Consider the following 8248-nt stretch of genomic DNA (forward strand, 5'->3'; position numbering starts at 1 on the left):
GTAACTGAGCCTTTGTTGCACTTATCAGTGGCAGTGTGGCAAAGTTTCCAGCTAACCTGGAGTGGGCAGGGCTATGACTCAGGCCCTGGGAAAGGGAGGCCTTCCTGCACTCCTTGACCTCTGCCAGCCTCCTACTCATCTTCAAGTTGTTTAGTGTGGTGGTTTGCTATCGGGGACTATGGGGGTCCAGCCCCTCGATAGTCCCCTCCCAGGGTCCGGGAAGAATCTACAACCAGCTGATAATTAATCTTTGATGAGAAGAAATGAATCTATGTACACGAAACTCCTTAGTCCATATACTTTATTATTCTGTGTCAGTTACAAGCTTATATTCTGCTCTCATATTTAGGTCTTTTCTTGCCTGATTTCTCTCTACACTTGTCCGCGGTCCCCTCTGGGTTCTATCTTAATTCCTTCATCTTGTTCTGCCCCTTCTAGGTTCTCATCCATCTTGTTCCTTCCCATATCATCTTCTCTCCCATCTCTTTCTCTCTCCTCATCTCGTTCTTCCTCATCTTGGTGTTCCCCATCTGGCTCATCCTCATCTTCCATCTCATTCCTCTAGTCCTCTCTTCTAGCCCTTCAATCTAGTTCTTCCCCATCTCAGTTTGTTCCTCTCAAGTTCTTCCCCGTCTAGTTCTTCCATTCTCTTTTCTCTTCTCCGACCCCCCCGTGCCCTGGAAGTCCTGGTATATAAAGCCAGGCTTCCAGGGTCAAACGGTGATAAGAATCACATAGGGAGGCAATAACGGTTAATTATCATTTGCAACCCCAAAGGGAAGTGACCAATGGGGAAATGAATTAACTAAAGGCTGAATTCAGGTAATATCTAAGAAGAGGGCTCTTATGTGCTCAACTATAATCTTAAACGTGATTGGTAGAAAATGTTAAGAATCTATAAGTTGCTAGGTCAATGGGAGAAAGTAAAACTGTCTTCTTTTTTCTGTGGCTCCTATCTGTCCAAGCTATCTGCCGTTTTTCTGCAGGGTGGGGGAAAGTGTGCTCAGTCGCTAGGCAACCTGTGTACAGCTGGATGCCTCTGGTGATAGTTAAAGGGAGATCTGGAACTGGAGGTAAGGTTTGGGAAAGGAGGAAGTAACACTTAATTGGCACATCCGCCAGGCCTTCTCAAACAGGTAGCCTGGATGGTTAAGTCTGTTCTTAGAGAATACAGAGATATCTCTGATAAAGTACTCTCCTCCATCTGGGGATGGACCTGGCCGGATGCTGCTAATGATGATAATTACAGGGAGGCTTGAACTGGGGTTCTGGCTGAGCATAGCTGTCAGTGCAGGAGGTTATCTAAATATTCCTAGAAGTGGTTAGGTAAGGAGTTAGCGGTCTATAAAGTTAGTAAGGCTGTAAGAAAGAGGGGTCCGGGCTGAATTGTGTAAAGCTATTACTTAACGTCTACCTGACCTAGGTGGTGTCTCCTTGTGGAATTTACCAGGAGACTTGCATGTGGACTGTTATTACTGCTAGTCCTTGAAAGTGGCCAAGGGAGGTATCTGATTCCAGAGAAAGCCTTTCCTGAGGCTGTTCTCCAAATACCTGGAATGTGTATGTCCAGAGAGTGATCAGTCCACACTGTTAGCCCTTCTTAGGGAAAAGTCAATTGGGAAAACTATGAAGGCATACATGATTTTTATAACAGAATACAGCTGATATATAGCAAGCCAAGTAACACCAAAAACTCCTTGGGATTTGGCTTCCTCTGGAGGAATTTCCTGATCCCTTCAGGTAGTGACTTTGCCATAACCAGCTGAGTTCTTATGATATATTCCTGCGGCCTGCAGCAGTTTGCTGATCCAAAAAAATGCATTATGTAAAAAATATTCAAATCTTAACATCACCAAGGAGATCATAAAAGTCACCTAGGATCATATCACCAAAAAGAAAAATACAGATGTTTTCTCAGGGGACAGTATCCTTTCAGAACATTCTCTAGGTTAATTTCACTTGTCTCAGTCTCCCTAAGTTTAGTGACAGCTGCTTGGTGGCTCAGGACTGAACAAACGCCCAATTACTTGGACATTTACACTAGCCCTACTTTGGGGCTATTACAAGTAACCACACTGCAGGCAGCACACTAACAATTCTTTTCCCAAACTACTGGGTAACTCCCTCAGCAGAGCACCACCCCACCCCCAAATCAAGGAACCAAACCTATCTTAGAACACACAGTAGATGGAGTACCCTCCACCCCAACTTGAATATCAGCTGGCTCCCTCTGCTATGGACAGGCTCATACAAAACAGCCTGACCAATGGTATCACAGAACCTACATCTCTATTTTGCATTTGGGGAGACTGAGGCCAGAGATAGGAACCAACTTGTCCAAACTCAATCCACTGGAGGCAGTGGCAAACTTCATGTCATCTACAGGTTCCCCTTTCCATTTCATCATGTCTTTAGGATTTTACCAGGGCAGACAGTCTTTAACAGGTATGGGGCAGGAGGCCACAGTACAAGGCCTCTGCATTGTCATGGTAGACATTGTTAATCAATTGTCACATCCTTTTCTGCTGGACCCAGACCCTGAGGACATCCACAGCCATGACTGGGCTTGGCACAATAGTGAAGGCTCACTGGTGCCACGAAGAGCCATTGTGTAAAGGATTTGAGTCTGCCGAGAGCAGCCTGAATTCTTGCCTTTCTTCTCTCCTCTCTTCCGGGCAAGAAATGGTTGGCAAGCTCTCTGGTTTCCACCCGACTAACCCTGCCACGCCATGCCCTCCCACACCCTTTGTTTCTATGTAACCACAGCCTTCTCCAGAGAGGCTGCCCATGTTGCAGCTGGACAGGGTGGCCGAGTAGGGTTCAAAGTCAGGAAGAGCTCATCTAGTTTCTAGCTCCTGCTTTAGGGCTATGGGAATGCAGGCAGGTCTCTGCTCTTCTCCTAGAACCCAGTTCAGCTGGGGAAGGGGAGTACCAACATGCTGTTTTCTCCTTTCTGGGTCTATTTGATGATAGAGTAGAGGTTGATGGTCTTTTCTGCCTCTTGCTTTCCTGAGCAATCAGCTTTGACATGACATGGCCTCTCTCCTCAGCCCTAACCCAAGCTCCCTGGGATGACAGGCAGCTGTACTCACTCTCACCATCCGGGAATGGAGGACAAGTATGTGGGGAAGAGGGAAGGAAAGCATGGCCTGAGTGTGACAAGGTGCTCTTACTCTCTGTGGACAGGATGTGCTGAGTGCTGGGCCTCAGTGGCACTTTGTGGAAGTTTTCCTAAGGCTCTCTGCTGAGCTTCCCAAACTGCAACCAGTCCAAGGCAGAGCTCCCTGCTGCCTACCCAGCCCACTGAACCATCCTTTCCAGCCCTCCCTGGTCCTCCTCAGTCCCTGTCTTTCTGACATCACCTCCTCTCCTCTCCAAACCATGATTTCCGATAGGCCAGAACCTTGTCCTGCTGTGTCCACGCCAGCTTGGACGCTATCCACAGCAGTGACTTCCCAAACACGTCACTCTGCCCTCCACAGCTGCAGCTCATCCACCCATACATCAACCCACTGTGCATCACACTCTAGGAACACAGTCTCAAGCTCCCAAGTGGTCTTGGGAAAGCCCTCTCCTTCTAGACACCCTGCTTCTGTGCTCGGAGACCACAGAAGTCCCTTAAGGAATGCCTCACAGAGATGGACATGGTGCTGCATGCTTGTAATGCCAGCATCTGGGAGGCAGAGGCAGGAAAATGAAGGGTCCAAGGCTAGCCTGAGGGATGGTAGAAAATCCTGTCAAAAATAGAAAGGGAGGGAGGGATGGAGGAGGGGTTGAGGGAAGGAGTATGGAGATAGGAATGGAGGGAGGGGGTGCTTTCACAACTATACTCTTCCCCTCCAGTTGCCCTTATTACCTCTAGCTGGATCAGAGCCCTGCATGGTGGAACTGAGAACTGTGTATTTGTTCTTGCTCCCCATCCCCCCACCTGCACTGTGGCCCGCCCATCTCCTTGTTGTGTAACATCTGTAGAGTTGCACGCTTGAGTCTTCAGGTCTGCTTCCAGCAAATTCTGGTGTAAACACCCACCAGCACATAGCCAGAAGCACCTCGCCCTAGTCAGGTGACCAGAAAAGGCCGCTCCAAGGAGAGAAGCTGAGACTTGGTAGAGGAGAAGGAGCCAGCCCGGGAGAAGGTTCAGCATGTGCAAAGGCCCTAAGGTGGGAGGAATGAGAGAAGACAAGAGCAAACTGATGAGAAACGAAGGATTGGATGAGCAACCAGTCATGCTGGGTCCTGTAGAGTTTGGTTCTCATGCAAGATCACTGCAGGCTTTGGCGAGTTTCACCAAGACTTGTTTACAAAGGGCCACTGGCTGCTGGGGAGAATTGGACTTTTGGTAAGAGAGACTTAAAGGTGAAGACCCAGAGACCAAGAGGGACCTGTGTAAGAATGGAGGGAGGAAGGAATCAGGGAGATGGCTCAGTGCACAGAGTTCCTATTGTGCATGCAAGCATGTGAACCTGCGTTTGGACCCCTGCCACCCACATGAAAGCCTGACACACAGCAGCATGTGTTTGACGCCAGCACTGGCCAGCCAGGGCCAGAAACAGGCATGTTCTGGGGACTCACCGGCCAGCCTGTCTAATTGAATCAGTGAGCTCCAGGTTCAGTGAGAGAGTGTCTCAAAACATAAATGGAGATGGGGGCTAGAAAGGTGGCCCCGTAGTTGGAGCATCTGCAGCTCTTCCAGAGGACCTGGCTTTGGTCCCCAGAACCCACACTAAGTAACTCATAACTGTCTGTAACTACAGCTCCAAGGGATCTGATGTCCTCGTCTGGCTCCGGGGGCACCTCCATACACATGATCTACATTCACACAGACATATGAATAAAAACTAAAAAAAAATTCTTTTAAAAACAATCAAATAATAAGATGGAGGGTATAGCAACAGAAATAGACAGCTGACATCAACCTCTGGCCTCTGCATACATAGACATGCTCACACACGTGCACATACACACCACATCCACACACACACATCAAATAAATAAATAACTTTTAAAAGGCTGAAGGAATAAGGAATAATGGAGGGACAGAAGGCAGATAACACCCCTCAGGGCGCATGGTTCTTATCTTGGGAATGGAGTGTGGGCTTTGAGGACTCACGGGAGGGTAAGATGACAGGGACCAGGCTGGGCGGATATTCCCTTCTGGATTGGACCTTGAAGGTGGCAGCTGTGTAATGGAGGTAGACTTGTCATTCTGTGGATGATGATCCAGACTTTTTCTCCTCAGAAGGGAGGAGTGTTCAGTGAGCCACAGCTCACAGCACAGGAAAGGGTGAAAATCGTGTCTCAAACTCCAAGGTTTCCTTCTGGCCACTACTACAAAAGATCTTTCTGTATTTAATTTAAATGTTTTATTTTATTTTATTATTTTATATATATACATACATATACATATACATACATACACACACACACATATATATATATGTATACATGTATATATATACATGTCAGTGCACCAAGTGTGTGTCTGGTGTACAGAGGCCAGAAGAGGGCACTAGATCCCCTGGAACTGCACTTACTAACAGTTGTGAGCTGCCATGTAGGTGCTAAGAATCAAACCCAGGTCCTCTGGAAACCAGAGGACCCAGCCAGTGCTCTTAACCACTGAGCCATCCTCTCCAGGCTTATGAAGGAGCTTTTGTGAGGTGTGAGGAGTTCCAGGAAGGGGACACACAAAGAAAGTGAGGATCTGAGAGAAGTGAGGCCAGAGCAAGAGGTGCAGGACAGAGGCACACAGGACTGGGTACACAGTCCAAGGGGTGCATGATGCCCGTCCAACCCTTACAGACTGAGCCGACAGGCAGGAAGCTGGAGCAGATGTAGACATTGGCCTTGGCACCAGCTCCACCACCCCACAGAGGGACTTTGTCCCTGGGCAGCAGGCATGGCAGCTGAGAAGCCAAGCAGGAGTATATGTCTCTCTGCACATGTGCCCGAGGCACTGGCAGGGTCCTTCTGGGGAGCCCTTCTGGCCCTGGAGCAGCTAGCCTTTGGTGTTCAGGACCTATTGAATGTTCCAGACATGGCAGGATGCAAACCACATTTTCCTCCATGACCAGCCAGGGCCTGTGTGACTTCACAGACACTGCCCCTCTCTCGTCACACTACAGATGGGGACAAGACTCAACAATGGATCTCCTAGCCCTAATCCATAACATGTGCCCAGGTGGTGTCCAAAGGTCACATCTTTATCCGTACTGACCCTAACATTAACCAGGGATCACCAGGACAGTGTGGCTAAAAGTGTGTGGCTTACACTAGGTGCTCAAGTCCCCTCTCTGACACCCCTGGTCCTGTGACCTTGAGCAAATCACTATCCCCTGAGCCTCCAATGCTCCTGGGAAAAGCAGGGCTGTTAATGCCCCTTGGGTGCTGTGTGGCTAAATGAGACTAGCCTGTACCCAGGCAGAGGTGACCAGGGTCCCTCTGGCCAGTTCAGACTTATCCCTTGGTCCGTGGTCCGTTGCTCATTATTCTATCACTCCACAAACATCCACCACCTTCCTGGCAGCGTAAATGAGGCAGAGATGTGCGCGGGTCATAAAATGACCGAATCCAAGTCCACAGCAAGGTCATATGGCCCATAGCTCAGCTGACGCTCTCGCCAGCCTAATGGACAGCATTTCCATGAGCCCCATTGTACCAAGGAGGTTAGAGAGGCCCTGCGAAGTGAAGCACCTCACCCGGGGAGCACAGCAAAGAAGTAGCAGAGGTGGGATTCTAACCTGTTCTCTTAAAGGAATCAGTGAGTGGAGATGTGCTCTCCTTGGTGGATGGGAGAAAGTAAGACGGGCAAGGCTGTGCCTTTCTCCTCGCCAGGTGGTTGCTTCGACTAAACCTTTAACGTCGCCTCTCTACAAACCTCATCCTGTTGTAAGCAGTACCAATGACAACAGCCCCAAACACACTACTCCTGAGCATTTCTGGGTAGGCCCAGTGTCCCCAGCTACATGCCCTCTAAGTAAGAGGAGCTTGGGTGTGCCCATTTCACACATGGAAACAGAGAGGCTCAGTCCCCAAGTCACTCAGAATGAAAAAGGTGAAGCCAGGACTTGACCCTGGTCTGTCCCCTAACACACATCCTGTGACTACCAAGCTGCCGAGATGTCCCCAGATGGCTTTTAAAGCCAGATTTCTGCTTGGAATCCTCACTCTTCTGTTTATTGAGTGTGGCGGCTGGTTCCTCCTCACTAATACCAGGATGACTGGCTGATCACGCGTGAGGATGACACCCATCAACCTAACTGATGGGAAACACGAATGAGGCCTGCAATGTCAGAGCTGTTCATTCATAGCAACTGCTACTGTGATCATTATGGTGCTGTAGGAAGCACAGAGGTCTTTGTGCTCACAGATAAGCGCTAGGGGAATCTGGAATATTAAATCCACAAAGCTGTACCTTCAGGGGAAGGAATGCATAGCTTTCTATCTTCCCAAAAGGCTGAGAGAGGACATGGTTCCTAGTCTGGTGACCTTTGCTCTATTTGTGTGGCTAGAGAATTTTTCTGGCACCAGGTCCCCTGCCCCCCCCCCCCCCCCCCCGCACCTCAAGACCCTTATTGTAAATTGTTTTTCTCAGTCAATCTATAAAACCTGCCTTTATGAACTTTACAAGAATTTTGATGTAGTCACGTCTGATTTTGTATTTAGCTTACTTTGTTTCTCAAAGAGACTTATGTATGCTTTGTTGTGAATGTGAGACTGAGTGAATTATCAACGGAATAAGTTTTCACCAAATACTGTTGTGCTTAAATATACCTAAAATAAACTCCTCAGGGTCAGGTTCCTGAAGTTTGAATCAACACCAGCTCCTGAGTAATACTGAATTGAACTGCCTCTTGCCTCCTGCGGATCATGACTCTGCTGGCTGTGGAGGGTGCAGAGACCCCTGCATGGTCCTGGGGCGGTGACTGCCCAGGAGGCAGGGAGCCCCTTGTGAGGCTTGTGCGCCTGAGATACCTTCCTCCCATATGCCCCAGCCCTCTCTCTGCCCCTCCAGCCAGTTTGGACCCTCCTTTCTCCAAACCTCAGGAAGCTGGAGTCCCTAGACTGCCTCCAGGAAGGGCTCTGGTTCACCAAGAGCTGCAAATATTTACCTTGGAGACCTCAGCCTGAGGTCTTGGCCCACATGCTCAGGGTGGCTGCCCAAGTCGGGGTTGCAGGATATAAGGCTGGGTTTCTAGACCCACCACCCAGGAGAGGAGCAGAACAGACCCAGGACTCCGGCACATCC

The 8248-nt window shown here is 49.1% G+C and overlaps 1 protein-coding gene across 3 annotated transcripts in view; it reads right to left on the reverse strand.

Moving 5' to 3' along the window:
• The window catches only part of Cdk5rap1 (CDK5 regulatory subunit associated protein 1), a 303956-nt gene that overhangs the window by 109039 nt on the left and 186669 nt on the right, over window positions 1–8248 (reverse strand). The gene's annotated exons all lie outside the window — the stretch shown is intronic.

The sequence above is a fragment of the Peromyscus californicus genome, unplaced genomic scaffold (assembly GCF_007827085.1).
Source record: "Peromyscus californicus insignis strain IS unplaced genomic scaffold, ASM782708v3 Scaffold_7__1_contigs__length_154581171, whole genome shotgun sequence".
In the NCBI taxonomy this organism is placed as follows: domain Eukaryota; kingdom Metazoa; phylum Chordata; class Mammalia; order Rodentia; family Cricetidae; genus Peromyscus; species Peromyscus californicus.